We start from the raw sequence: 15,143 nt of genomic DNA, 5'->3' as shown, positions 1-15,143 counted from the left end.
TTATTATTTATTATTTTCGTAAAATCATTAATTCTCCCTTACAGTCTATATGGAACTAATTGTGTACATCAAACATTCAAATACGGGTGTTTTGGGCATTGAAATTTTTTAAATGTGTAAAGTCAAATATAATTAATGAATTTGCTGATGTGGAATCTAGTTAATGAGTTTTATTTTAGTAAAAAACTTATGACGGGTTTTATGTGGAAAAAATTAAATTTCAAGAGCTAAAGTCATATTTTCAGTTAATTTAATTTCAGCACCTAATTTTCCCATCGCCACTTTGTTCATATTCGAATCGATCGAACACCTAATATTAATTAACGTAATAATCTTGCTGCTAATGGACCACTAAGTATATAACAATATTTTTGTTATTTAAATGTTTTTTGTTAGCTAGCTAGCTAGGCCAAGAAGAAGACTAACTAGACCATGTCTTTGGAAATCATCATTTACCATTGAGTTCTCCTTACATCGACGAATTGTCCAGTCATGTGTTTGTGCAGCAAACATGCATGCATGTGAAGGGGGTGAGAGACTACGTAGTACACACGCGCTAACGGTTCTTGAATATTGATTTATGTAAAATTCACAATGAATCAACAATTTTAATTTATTCTTGCGTATGTGTAGCTATATAAACCACTAACTGTAGCATCCTTCGAAAGAGATATGAGAAGGGGCTAGCATACAAATTCACCCGATTGTTCTGTAATACTTAATTCCCCCTGTTGGTATGTTCCAGATGTGTCTTTTGGGGTTAATTTCCTTGGTCCCCAATTACCCTAGTCAGTTAGTCCCCACCACCAATACAAAAATAACAGAAAGGGGTCAAAGGCCACCATTGCAGAATTGTACGTGCCAACCAAGAATTAACAACGCCACATTGTAGCATTACTATGTCGTTTTCACTTACTTGCGCCATAATACCATGTGGTTTTCACTTACGCAATGTTTCATAGCATTACGTACCTAGGGTTTGCTTTTATTTAACAGTCCAGTCCAGTCCAGTCATCCATGTTATGATTCTTAATGAGATCTGACCGTTTGCAAGCTTTGCCAATTGCCATATCTGAACTTCACCTCACCCAACAAACTATATCAGAAAACTCCAAAATCACTTCACCCCAAAACAAAAACCTTGCGATCAGCCATCACACCAAAACCCACAATCGCGGCCGTTTTTAACATCTAACCTTTTCACAACGGGAGTATTTCTTTCCTGTCACTGGATATAACTCTTTTAGACCATTTTCAAAGGAGATGTTAAAAATATCATATAGACATATAACAATGATAAATGATATACCATTTACTCTAACTGAGATGTTAAAGCTGACATAAAAAAGAAGGCTAAACTGACATGAACAAAGAGATATCAAATTTAAAGCTGCCTTCAAATATGATTTTGCTATTTCCAAAGGCATTCTACTTGACTTATATTAAATGCTAGCATATTTAAGTATTATATTCTTATTTTTAAACCAACAACAATCCAACTTTTATTATTTTTGTTTAAAAAAACATAAAGTAATAAATTTTGGCATATCGGGTTGAAATAAAATATTGACAATATGTAAAATTGCCAAATTAGCCATCAAATTGAAATTTGATGCTTTGAATTTGACGTCTCTTTTGGAGATTCTCTTAAAATTTCTCTCTTTTTTCGGTCATAATGTGCTAAATTATATAACAAGAGAGATCGATATATATTTTCAGACAACCGGTAAAAACGAATAAAACTTCATGCAGGTGACGATGTTTTTGACTTCGGTTATGGGTTTTGGATACATATTAGGTTTACTCACCCATCTTCCCTACCTTATCACCATGATCGTCCTATAATTAGGCTGCTTAAAAATGTGTCGCCAAATTGCAATGCCTAGATCTTGCGAGTTTATGGACCAGATGAAAAGTAATGTCACCACTAGTGAAATTATGTCTCTTTGCTTGAATGAAGCACCGAAAGTTGAAGCTAATACAAATTTCTTCTTCATGCACAGTAAAAAAAAAGGCACATAGACATAAGTGGTGAACCTTGAATTGCAAGAAAGAGAGCCTGATTGGCCGCTTTCAGGCAATGTATTTGCTGGAGCCAGCATCAATTACATATATATGGTGGTTAATTTTGCAATATATTATTAATCTGGATATGTAAACAAGAGCTTCATTAATGGAGGGCAACCACAATTCTCAAAAACTTCACACACTCTTGATCAAGACAGTGTGAAGCAAAACCAATTTATGGTGCCAACAAGAGCTTCATCAATGAAGGGCAACCACAATTCTCAAAAGCTTCACACACTCTTGATCAAGACAGTGTGAAGCAAAACCAATTTATGGCACACACTCGTGATCAAGACAGTGTGAAGCAAAACCAATTTATGGTGCCAACAAAAGCTTCATCAATGGAGGGCAACCACAATTCTCAAAAGCTTCACACACTCTTGATTAAGACAGTGTGAAACAAAACCAATTTATGGTGCCAACAAGAGCTTCATCAAAGGAGGACAACCACAATTCTCAAAAGCTTCACACACTCTTGATCAAGATAGTGTGAAGCAAAACCAATTTATGGTGCCAACAAGAGGTTCATCAATGGAGGGTAACCACACTTCTCAAAAGCTTCACACACTCTTGATCAAGACAGTGTGAAGCAAAACCAATTTATGGTGCCAACAAAAGCCTCATCAAAGGAGTTCAACCACAATTCTCAAAAGATTCACACACTCTTAATCAAGACAGTGTGAAGCAAAACCAATTTATGGTGCTAATAAAAGCTTCATCAATGAAGGGCAACTACAACTCGTAGAAAGCTTCACACACTCTTGATCAAGACTGTTCGAAGCAAATTCAATTTATATGGTTCACCCAAACCTTTGACTACTACAAGGTTGGCTTGCATCACAATCTCTTGCTCAATATGTGGAAGCAAAATTTGTATATGTTGTCTCTCCCACATTTTCAAATTTCTAATTTTCCCAAAAAAAAAAAAGGAAATTGGGAAATTCAACAAAGCTTCACCAACAAAAGCTTCATCAATGGAGGACAACTACAAATTCTCAAAAGCTTCACACTATCTTGATCAAGATAGTGTGAAGCAAAATCAATTCATGGTACCCAACAAAGCTTCACCACAAAAGCTTCACCAACAAAAGCTTCATTAATGGAGGACAACTACAAATTCTCAAAAGCTTCACACTATCTTGATCAAGATAGTGTGAAGCAAAATCAATTTATGTTATGCAACAAAAGCTTCAACTCCAAAGCTTCACCTACAAAGCTTCAACACCAAAGCTTCACCTACAAAGCTTCAACACAAAAGCTTCACCCACAAAAGCTTCACTCACAAAGCTTGACCCACAAAAGCTTGACCCACAAAAGCTTGACCACAAAAGCTTCACCCACAAAAGCTTCACCCACCACAAAAGCTTCACCCACAAAAGCTTCACCCACAAAAGTTTCACCAACAAAAGCTTCACCCACCACAAAAACTTCACCTACAAAAGCTTCACACTATCTTGATCAAGATAATGTGAGGCAAAATCAATTCATGGTACCCAACAAAGTTTCAACCTCAAAGCTTTACCTACAAAGCTTCAACACCAAAGCTTAAAATATATATATTTTTTCAGAAATTCGAAAACTTAAAAATTCGAAAATTCGAAACAAAAAAATTGCCTAGGCCTCCTCTTCTTTGGGCCTAACAACTATATATAACAAATATATATGAAGGAGGTGTTTTGGGCTACCACTTAGAAAGGAAATGCCTCATTCGTCAACTCCCTCGACCGGAGACTTGGGGGACTCCTACCATATGCTACTGCACCTTGATACTCGGAAGTCTCACGACCACTCAGTGACTTGGATTTTTCAAGTCTCCAACCGAGAAGTTTTCCTCACTCGGGAAATTAAGGGAGCACTACCTCAACATACATGCTTCACTCATAAAGCTTCAACAAAAGAAAAAATTCAAAGAACTTAGTGAAGAAAGCCTTGGTGTATTTAACACAATACGTTGAAATGAAGCAAACCTGGTTTATTGATATCTCCAATAAGTTACAAATATGTACATATACATGAATCAAAATAAACAAACAAGAGGGAGCCTTCACAAAGGTTGTTCAGGAGAAGTCTCAGCAGTCGGCAGAGCCCCAGAAAGAGGAGGCACCAGAGGGTAATTATTCGGAGCCTCAGTACTAGGCAGAACCCCAGAAGAATGAGGCACCAAAGGTTGATCATTTGGAGCTTCATTAAGCAGTACAGCCCTAGAAGACGAAGGCAATTAATGCCTTTGGAACAAACCACAAACCTCTGATGATCAAGTAAAATCTAACCATCAGATTCCTGTAGCTGGTTGAGCTTCATTTTCATATTTGTAGCATAGTCATGTGCGAGCCTGTGCAACTGTTTATTCTCATGTTTGAGCCATCTGATATCCTGTTTGAGACTTATCACTTCAGCCACCAATGATTCAACTTGGCGAGTTCGAGCAAATACGCGTTGGGCTATATTAGACACAGAACCTGCATACTGAACACTGAGAGTCAGAAAATCCTTAACAGCCAACTCATCAGACTGCTTGGAAAGTTGTCTGTTATCTTTGGGAGTGAGATGGTTCCTGGCCACCACCGCAGTGGTCATATCATTCTTCATCACAGAGTCTCCAACGGTAAGAGGACCAGTAGGGGATAAGAAGGATGGGCGCCATATGTTGTCTTGAGAAGGCATGGATGCCTCTTCACCAAAGTTCAAGTCAAAACGACGGTTGGATGGGCCATACATTTTCAGAAATGATGAAGGAGAAATGAGGTCCAATAAATCTTTGAAGTACAAAAATAAAGGGAAAATTCCTACAAGCAAAAACTCTTTGAATGTACTTCTTGCACACAATTGGTGCCCTTATAAAAGAAAGGGCAACAGGGTCGTTGGTTCAAAAATCGAAGAGGCATCACTCTTCGGATTTCAAAGAGGCACCACTTTCCACATGCAACATCAGCTCCTCGGGTACCACATATAACTTTGCCAAAGATCTCTGACAAAGTTTAGACACATAAATTTTGAAGGTCTAGCTACCCTACTATTACCCACAAGGGTAAAGGAACAGCACCACTGCTTGATAACTAGAAAGTCCCTAAGTGTGTCAACCTCTGTGCTTCGTGGCAAGGCAGACTGGCAAAAATGTCCAACCTTTACTCATATTCGAGAAAACACTCCAACAAGATTGCTTACTAAAAAATCGAAGAGGCACCGCTTTCCGAATCTCGAGAGCCAGACTCCCAATAGGATTACTTGCTCAAAAATCGAAGGGGCACCGCCCTCCGAATCTCGAGAACCAGACTCTCAACAGGATTACTTTCTCAAAAATTGAAGAGGCACTGCCCTCCAAATCTCGAGAGCCAGACTCCTAACAGGATTACTTTCTAAAAAATCGAAGAGGCACCGCTTTCCAAATCTCAAGAGCCAGACTCCCAACATGATTGCTTTCTCAAAAATCGAAGAGGCACCGTTGTCCGAATCTCGAGAGCTAGATCCCCGACAAGATTGCTTGTTCAAAAATCGAAGAGGCACCGTTCTCCGAACTTCGAGAGCCAGATTTCCTTGGATAAAGCTTGTCTGCAATCTTCACACGCAACATCAGCTTTCCAGATACCACAGACCACTTTTTCAAAGTGCTCTGACAAAGTTAAAACACGTGAAGCTTGCAGCTCCCACTATATTGCTGCGACCAAGAAAGGTAAATGAGCATTATACTTGTTGTTAGGAAGATTCCTATATATGTCGACCTCCATCCTCCACGGACAGGCAGACCTACAAAAATACTCAACCCTTCCTCATATCTGACAGGGCACTCCCAAAGAAGCCTTTCGAAATACTCAGCTTTCTTCCCCCAATAATACCTATGCAAACCAGCCATACCAGAGCAAGAGTATCTTATATCATCAGGGTCAAAAGCAAGAGTATCCCATATCATGCTTTTCCCTGTCTTTTCCTTTGCCTTTGTTCTTACCTACAAGATAAGGAGAAAGAGAGCAATTAGTCAGCACTTGGAATCAAGCTTCCAATCATGAACTGACTGCCTGGAACCCCTTGCATGATTACTTACCTGACATTGCTCTCGAGTACTCATCTTCAACATCTTATGCTTCCAGAAAAGATACCACATCTGCATGAGGAACAGATAATGTAAGTGAGAAGGATACAAGGAAGCATGTGGAGACAAGCGTAACATAACATGTGCCAATACATCCACTACTTTGTCAACAGCAAAAGTATCCCATATCATCAGGGTCGAACGTACTCTAGATTTGATGGACTTGTTTTGACCCTCAAATTCTTGAGTCGACCTTATATTCTGGAGGAAACCAGAAAACCCTCCAGCCCAGTTCAAGAATAAGCATGTGGAAAGTTACTTCTTCAAAAGCAAAAGTATCTCATATCATCTATTCTCCATTTGCTTCTCCTTATCCTTGTTGCTGTTTACGACACAAGGAGAATGAGAACAATCAACCGGAAGCCGAAGTCGAACCTCCGATCCAGGTTGCTTGCTTGGAAGTCTGATTGCTTACCTTGTCTGTTACCTTATTCGGAAATCTCCTAGCTCGGCGACTTGGGGGACTCCTACTATAAGGTTTGTATCGCACTTGACCAAGCCCGAAACTACAAGTAAGCTTCAAGTGAAATTGATACATTACCTTGTGCATCTTCATCGATTAAAGATACCATCCCTGGATGGAGAAAAAGTACTTCCAGAGAAGATGCCATATCTACATATGAGACAGATAAGGCAAGTGAAAATGATACCACACTTCGGTACTTAGAAGTTTCGTGATTACTCAATGGTTTGGATCTTGCAAGTCCCCAACCGAGGAGCTTCCCTCACTCGGGAACTTAAGGGAGCACTGTTTGTACCATACTTGACCAATCTCGAAACTCTTGAGCACTGGTCAACGTTATACCATTAAGAACCCAGAAAAGTTTCCCTCTAACCAGGAGACCAATCACAGCGCGACACGTGTCGACATCAAAAGCCAATCATAGCTCGACACGTGTCAACATCAGAAGGCAATCACAACATGACACGTGTCAATGTCAGAATGAGACTAGAAACTCTCTTCTATAAATAGAGATCATTCTTTCACAATATTTCCTAATGTCATTTGTCTAAATCATTCACTAGTACTCACTAAAGAAGAGCTTGAACCTATGTACTTGTGTAAACCCTTCACAATTAATGAGAACTCCTCTACTCCGTGGACGTAGCCAATCTGGGCGAACCACGTACATCTTGTGTTTGCTTCCCTGTCCCTATCCATTTACATACTTACCCACACTAGTGACCGGAGCAATCTAGTGAAAGTCACAAACTTAACAATTTCTGTTGTACTAAAGTCTTCACTGATTTTGTGCATCAACATAAGATATTCTTAAATTGAAATGCAGAAGCACATTTGCAAAAACATCCTCAAACTTACCTTGAATAACAATGTAATGGCCATATTTATAGTAGATTTATTGGAGTCATGACACTAAGCAGTCATTGTGGAGCCAAAAATAATCATAAGGCGACACATGAATTTTTGGGTGAAAATGACGAAATTACCCTCGAGGAACACCAGGATTCCTATGCACGAGCAGTGAGCAATCATCCCTCAACCAAGTCAAAAGTGCCCAAAATAGGTAATAATTCAAAACATATTTCATCCATCCTCATCAAATCCTCTCCACAAGTTAACTCCCAAATCATTCCTATTTTATTATATTAATTAGCTAATCAATTAAGAAATTATTCTATTAATTAGCTAATTAATTGATTTATTATTCAATTATTCCTAATTAGCTACAAATCATGAACCTCACCCAAAATACCAACCAAGTGGACTGTCCTCCTCCTCCTAAAGGGGCCGGCCACACCCCTATAAATACCACCTCATTCTCTTCAACACTCAATTCCAATTCTCTTACCAAACTCTGTAAATTCTCCAAACACTTTGCCCTCAGAATTCTAACTTTGGCATCGGAGGTTCTTCGGCCAAAGCCCCTCATTCATCATGGGCCCGTGAGGGTCTTGGGCTTGACCTAAGGTGTTTTTTGTTTTGTAGGTGTAATTTTGTCCAATAGCAAGGATGAAGAAATTTGCATCCACAGTAATCTTCTTGGTTATGTGTACAAAACTGGATGCACCACTATACTATTGGGCACTGACTTAGATTTGTGCACTAAATTTAGAGACGCAAAAATTTTTCGATGACTTAATTATTATAGTGTATGCTAATTAGTTAACAACCCATTTCATAGCAAGTATGGGCATCATAGACCTAGCGACTAATTAAGATTTGATTACTGATGATTTGGATGATATCCATTAATCCCCACGTCACAATGATGCTTCAGTTATATGTAATTTTCCTGTGGATTGGGAGCGTATGTGTGATACCTACTTCTACATTTTTTTTCATAAATATTATGTTTTAAAAGTTCACAATTAAGATCACTCACATGATGAGAGAACCTAAGAAAATTAATTTTATATGCAACTCGATGCATGCAAAAGTTTCTATTCTAACTAAACTCCTCCATACGACTAAGAAGACATCTGGCAGGAACATTGTGATACTATTACATACATCTCATGCATGTTTTGGTTCCAACTTCTGATTAAGCTTCTAGCCACACAGTCCTCTCTATTTTCTCTCTCTCTCTCTCTGCACTAAAAGAGAATCATAAGCACAAAAGAATCCAATGTGCTACCACCACATCGCCTTATTACTCACTCATCTGTAGATTGCATGTGACAAACATATAAGAAAAAGGGTTGGTACTTACTAACACTTACATGCATTTTGTCCTTTAGTTTCATACATGCTTAGTTACAAAGTACCAAATCTCATGAGTGCACCTTTGATAAGTGATGATTTTTTTTTTTTTATCTTTTTTATGATTTAGACAATAATCACCTGGCATAATAATTAATTCTCTAACAATCATGACAATCCAATTCTCATAATGTTATATAATATATATAGTTATGGAGTCATATTTTATTCATATATATATATAGAGGAAGCTTTTAAGGAAAAGAATCTCTTTTTTTATATAAAAATGGAGATTAGTTGTAAGGTTCACATCATATCGAATTTTAATGATCTGAACCATTCATTTTTCAAGTTGTATCTCATAGATAATCCTTACAAAATATTAGTCAAATCGAAAATATTTAAAACATCTAGTTGGATTCAAAGAAATGAAAGAATACTTTGTTATATAAGAAACAATAAAATTTGATCTTGATAATTAAATAAGCAAATGATTTTGAATTGAATTGAATTTTTACAAGGATGATCTATGAATCAAAACTAACAAATTAAATAATTCGGATCGTTAAAATTTAATGTGAAATCGGTCCCACAAATAATCTCTATTTTTTTTCAAAAATGGGAATCCCTTTGTGTGTGTGTACATTAGTTTTTATTCGAAAAAGGTTCTGTGTCCAAGTCGAGTACTCCAAGCTCCACTAAAATTTTGTGGTACACTTGTTGTACATACCACGTGCCACGAACATGGAAAAAAGTTGGTACTAGCAGAGTAAAGTAGGGTTCCCAAAAAAAAAAAAAAAAAAATACATATATATATATATATACACACACACATATTGGTTACAACGGTCAGATATCTGACCCCATGAACCCCATCACAGGTACCCTTCAGCACTTGATCGTATTTAACAGTGTGCTCATCTTTTTTGTCACTTAGTACTATAGATTAGTAGTATTTCTCTTTACTGGTAAGGTCATTTCCAACCGAAGATTAGCCAGATGACTCATTTTAGCACTGTCACAAAAAACTATCTCCAACTGAGGGCCGAATAGCCATAGGATCAAACATAATTTATTACTTAAATTTAAAAACTACAACAATTTAAATTTAAAAACTACAACAACTTAAATTTAAAAAACTACAACTTATGTTTAAAAACTACAACTTAAATTTAAAAACTACAAATTAAATTTAAAAACTACAACAACTTAAATTTATAGGAAAAAAAATGAGAATTTTTAATATTTTTTTACAAATTTTGGCTGAAAAAAATTCGAATTCAAATTGAACGGCTAGTTAATGTCTTTTGGCTATAAATAGGATGGATAGTGGGCTATAATTCACACACCTTTGAATTCAATCTCTTTCAATTCAAGTTTACAATGAATTCCAACTTTAGATCCTCTCCGAATTGGAAGAAAAATGGGCGCAGATGAGACAAGAAGATGAGGAGTCTGATGAAGAAGATGAAGCATGGCACAACACACAATATGTGGTAGCCATGGCTGAGGCCATGATGTGTTAGCCAACTGAGGAACAACCTCAATGGGGTGACTTTATTGCTGGTCGCTCTTACAAACCACGAAACAGAGCGATGACGCATACTAATCTGATGAACAATTACTTCAAGCCCAACTTGGTGTACACAGAAGATGATTTCAGACGTCGTTTCCGGATGAGACGTCATGTCTTCGAGTATGTACTTCATGATGTCCATCAGGTCAATCCATATTTTCAACAGAAGCTGGACATAGTAGGTCATCATGGTTTCTCACCTCATAAGAAGGTTATTGTTGCACTACGAATGATGGTCTATGGCTCCCCAACTGATTCGATGGATGAAACCCATGGTATGTCTAAGTCTACATGTCTTGATACTCTTGCTGAATTCTGTAACACAATTGTTTAGCTTTACAAAGATGAGTACCTCCGTGAGCCAAATCAAGAAGATCTGGATTGGCTCATTCACAAAGCTAAAGACCAAGGCGACTCGGGGGCTACGACCCTTCGACATACCAGTGAGTGGGCCTTTGGTTTTCAGTATATATTTATATACTTGATATTTTCCCAGAAATATGTGTTTAAATGAAAGTATGTCGTAAATGCCATGCATATAAGTATAATTCGTATATGAATTGGTATATAATGCTTTATATATATAAATGTGGTGCTGTGGACGCTCAGGTAAGCTCAGGTGAGTTATGTTTGGTTGTGTGAATTGTCAATGATGTGACATGTGATTGAATAATGTTGAGCTCATAAGACTGCACCTAGGGTGATTGTGATTTAGCCAGAGTTATGGCACATGCCTGTTTATTATGTCACCTCCCGCACCATATGCTCATATTGGATCAAATTTAGGTGCATAGTCTTGTCGCATAGACCATCTTAGGTGGTTCCGACTCGTAGGTGACTAGCGATTTATCGCCCAACTATTATGTGAGAGTAGTATTGAGCATAATTATATTATACCCATTATTGTCGTACAGACCTTTTCTTTTGGTTCTGACTTTTGTGCAGTATGTTGCCGTATAGGTCATTGTAGTGACTCCGGCTAGATTGATGTTGAACTATGAATTCAGCCGTACAGACTACCACAGAGGTTCTGGCTAACATGTTATATTTATATGAAATTATTCTTACCTGAATTGCTTACTCTGTTATATCTTGGCATGACATACATATGAATATGATTATGTGAAGCATGATTTGAATTGATATAATTTCATATATATTTATGTATATGCAAATATCTTGATTATGGGAAAAATTATACATGTTTTACGATGAAGGGTTAGATATGTTGATAAATGAAATAGTTTTGTAAAACATTTGTTTTTGCCCACTCACGTTTTCTGTTTTGCGCCCCTCTAGGTTTTAGGTAAGTTTGCAGTTGTTGGGTGCGAGGACTTCAGCGATTCTGACATATCTAAATAATTGTAGGACATCTTATGGTACTATATAATTAGTACTTGTCCTACTGGACTGCACCTAGACTTTATATGCTCTGATTAGGAGTGTTTACTTTTGTATCTTACTCCTAACACTTCCTGTTTAGTAGTGCACTCTAGTAGTTTTGGTTTTTAATTATTCATATAATTCTTATCTTCATTGCTTCCGCACTGTGCACATGGCTACGTCACCCTCACGTGACGGCCATCATGCCTAGATCTCAGTCGGGGTGTATCAGTTGGGTATTAGAGCCTAGGTTTAGCAGTCCTGTATAGTTCTTGAATATTTTAATCCTTGTGATGTCTTATGTCAGAACTATGTCGCCTCGTAGAGAGCTCCATCACTCAGCTGAGCCTAGTTTCCCTGATATTGCTTAATTAGGGGAAGCTATAGTTACTGCCATTCAGTCTGCATTTCGTCCTCCTCAAATGACACCTCTTGAGACTGTGTATAACCTGAAGTTGAATCACTTCATGGGAAATGAAGGACATGAGGGGGCAGAAAAATGGCTTAATCATATCGAGAAAACCTTTCTTGTGATGCAGAGTCAGGGGAACTTTCCTCCTGATAGGTGGGTCGAGACGACTACCTGGTTTTTAGGAAAGCAGCCTGCATCTTGGTGGAGACATGAGTCTTACCAGTTGACCCTAGTGGAGATTGCAGACTGGGGAATATTTAAAGAGTTTAGGAAAAGGTTCATTCCTCCTGAGTACATTGATCGTAAGAAACAAGAGTTTACTCATTTGAAGCAAGGAAAGATGTCAGCTAATGATTATTACAGGATGTTTACTGATTTGTCAAGATATGATCCGGAGGTTATTGCTAATCCGGTTAAGATGCTTCGTCGTTTCAGATTGGGTACTAAGAAGAAATGGCATTCCATAGCGACATCGACTCACTGTGCCACTTACTAGGAGTTTTATGAGGTTTTACTACGGATTGAGGACTTAGAGAACATGCCCAGTGAAAGTGAGGATGAGGAAGAAAAGAATGGGAACCAGAGGTAAGATGATAAAGGCAAAAGGCAAGCATTTCAGGGACCTCGTAAGACCCAGAATTTTAAGAGAAGTGGCGGCAGTTCCAGCTCTTCTAGTGGAGGTTTGAGTTCCAATATGCAGAGGATAGGTGGTAGATTTACTGAAGGCCCTAGATTTCAGAGACAGAGAGACTTTGGTGGTTTAGGTGGTCCAAGTGCTCTTTTATGCCGCATATGTAATAATAGGCATTTTGTGGAGTGTAGGAGAGGCAGTAGTGGATGCTATACTTGTGGACAAATGGGTCATAGGGCTACTCAATGCCCTCAGAATCAACAGAGACCCTAGCAGCCTTCATTTCCACCACTTGCACCGACCCAGCAAGCCTCAGGATCTAGTGGTTATGCCCAGACTAGACGATGAGGTGCCTATCATTATCAAGGCGATGCCGTTCCTTACACCTCATGACAGCATCAGTATTCTCAGGATCCTCAGTATCAGAGTGGGTACCCTCAGTATTAAGGAGGTTCCATTTCATACCAGCCACATTCAGCTGGTGGATCTCAGTGGTACCAAGGAGGATAACCCTAGTAGGGAGAGATTGCTGCTAGCAGCGCATGATCTTCGAGGCAGTCTGGTCAGCCTAGACAAGGACGTGGTGTTCATGCTAACAGAGGTCGTGGTGGACGACAGCAAAATCAGGGACGTGTCCATAACATGACTCTGCAAGATGTTCAGAACAATCTTGATTTAATCATGGGTACGTTAAATATTCTTGGTCATTTTGCTAGAATATTGATTGATTGTGGTGCAACGCATTCTGTTATCTCTCATACATTTGCTCAAGTGACACAACCTCATCCTACACCTCTAGGATATAATTTAGAGTTTTCTATGCCTAGAGGGGATCGATGTTTTGTGGATCAGGTATATCCAGGATGTCCAGTGATAGTAGAAGGTGTTGTTATGCTGGCTAATCTTATGCCATTGGATATTATGGATTTTGATGTGATTTTGGGCACTGATTGGTTGCATTATAATTGTGCCAAGATAGATTGTTATGGAAAGACAGTCACATTTCATCGTCCTGGATTACCTGAAGTTACATTTGTAGGAGAGCCTAGTAGGGTGAGGCATGGTGTTATTTTAGCCATGAAAGCCAAGAGATTGTTGTCGAAATGTTGTTAAGGATATTTGGCTTATGTGGTATTGAATGATGATGCTCCTAGTAGTGTGGAAGATGTACGTGAGGTCAGATATATTTTGGATGTATTCCCTGAGGATTTGCCTGGATTACCGCCAGATAGAGATGTGGAGTTTGTTATTGATCTACTTCCATGTACGAATCCTATATCTTTGACTCCTTATAGAATGGCTCCTGCTGAATTAAGGGAATTGAAACCTCAGTTGCAAGAGTTAGTGGATAAAGGTTTTATTTAGCCTAGTACTTCACCTTTGGGAGCTCCAGTTTCATTTGTGAGAAAGAAAGATGGAACTTTGAGGCTGTGCATTAATTACAGGCAATTGAATCGAGTAACCATTAAGAACCGTTATCCGTTACCTCGTATAGATGATTTATTTGATCAACTCAGAGGTGCCTGTGTATTTTCTAAGATTGACTTGAGGTCGGGTTACTACCAGTTGAAGATTAAAAATGAAGATGTCTTTAAAACCACATCCAGGACTCGATATGGTCATTATGAGTTTCTTGTGATACCATTCGGGTTAACTAATGCACCAACAGCTTTTATGGATTTGATGAATCGAGTATTCCAGCCATATTTGGACAGGTTTGTTATTGTCTTCATTGACGATATTCTGGTATACTCTAAGTCTAAGGTTGAGCATGCTAGACATCTGAAATTGGTGTTGAGCAGCTTGATGGAACACCAGCTATATGCTAAGTTTAGCAAATGTGAATTTTGGTAGAATCAAGTGGCATTTTTGGGACATGTCATTTCTGTTCAAGGCATTCAAGTGGATTCTCAAAAAGTGGCAGCTGTGGAGAATTGGGAGCAACCTCAAACTGTCACCGAGGTACGGAGTTTTCTTGGCCTAGTAAGCTATTATAGACGGTTCGTTAAGGACTTTTCAGTGATTGGTTTGCCATTGACGAGGTTGACTTAAAAGGACTTTAAGTTTGAGTGGGATAATAATTGTGAGCAAAGTTTTTAGCAGTTGAAGTATTATCTCACTCATGCACCTGTTCTAGCACTTCCATATGATGGTGGTAATTATGAAGTTTATAGTGATGCTTCTTTGAATGGTTTGGGTTATGTATTGATGCAACATGGTAGGGTGATTGCTTATGCTTTGAGATAGTTGAAACCTCATGAGAAGAATTACCCTACTCATGATTTGGAGTTAGCAACTATCATCTTCACTTTGAAGATTTGGAGA

This window comes from Malus domestica, chromosome 05, assembly GCF_042453785.1.
Source record: "Malus domestica chromosome 05, GDT2T_hap1".
NCBI classification, from domain to species: Eukaryota; Viridiplantae; Streptophyta; class Magnoliopsida; order Rosales; family Rosaceae; genus Malus; species Malus domestica.
This window is presented reverse-complemented; position numbering follows the sequence as displayed.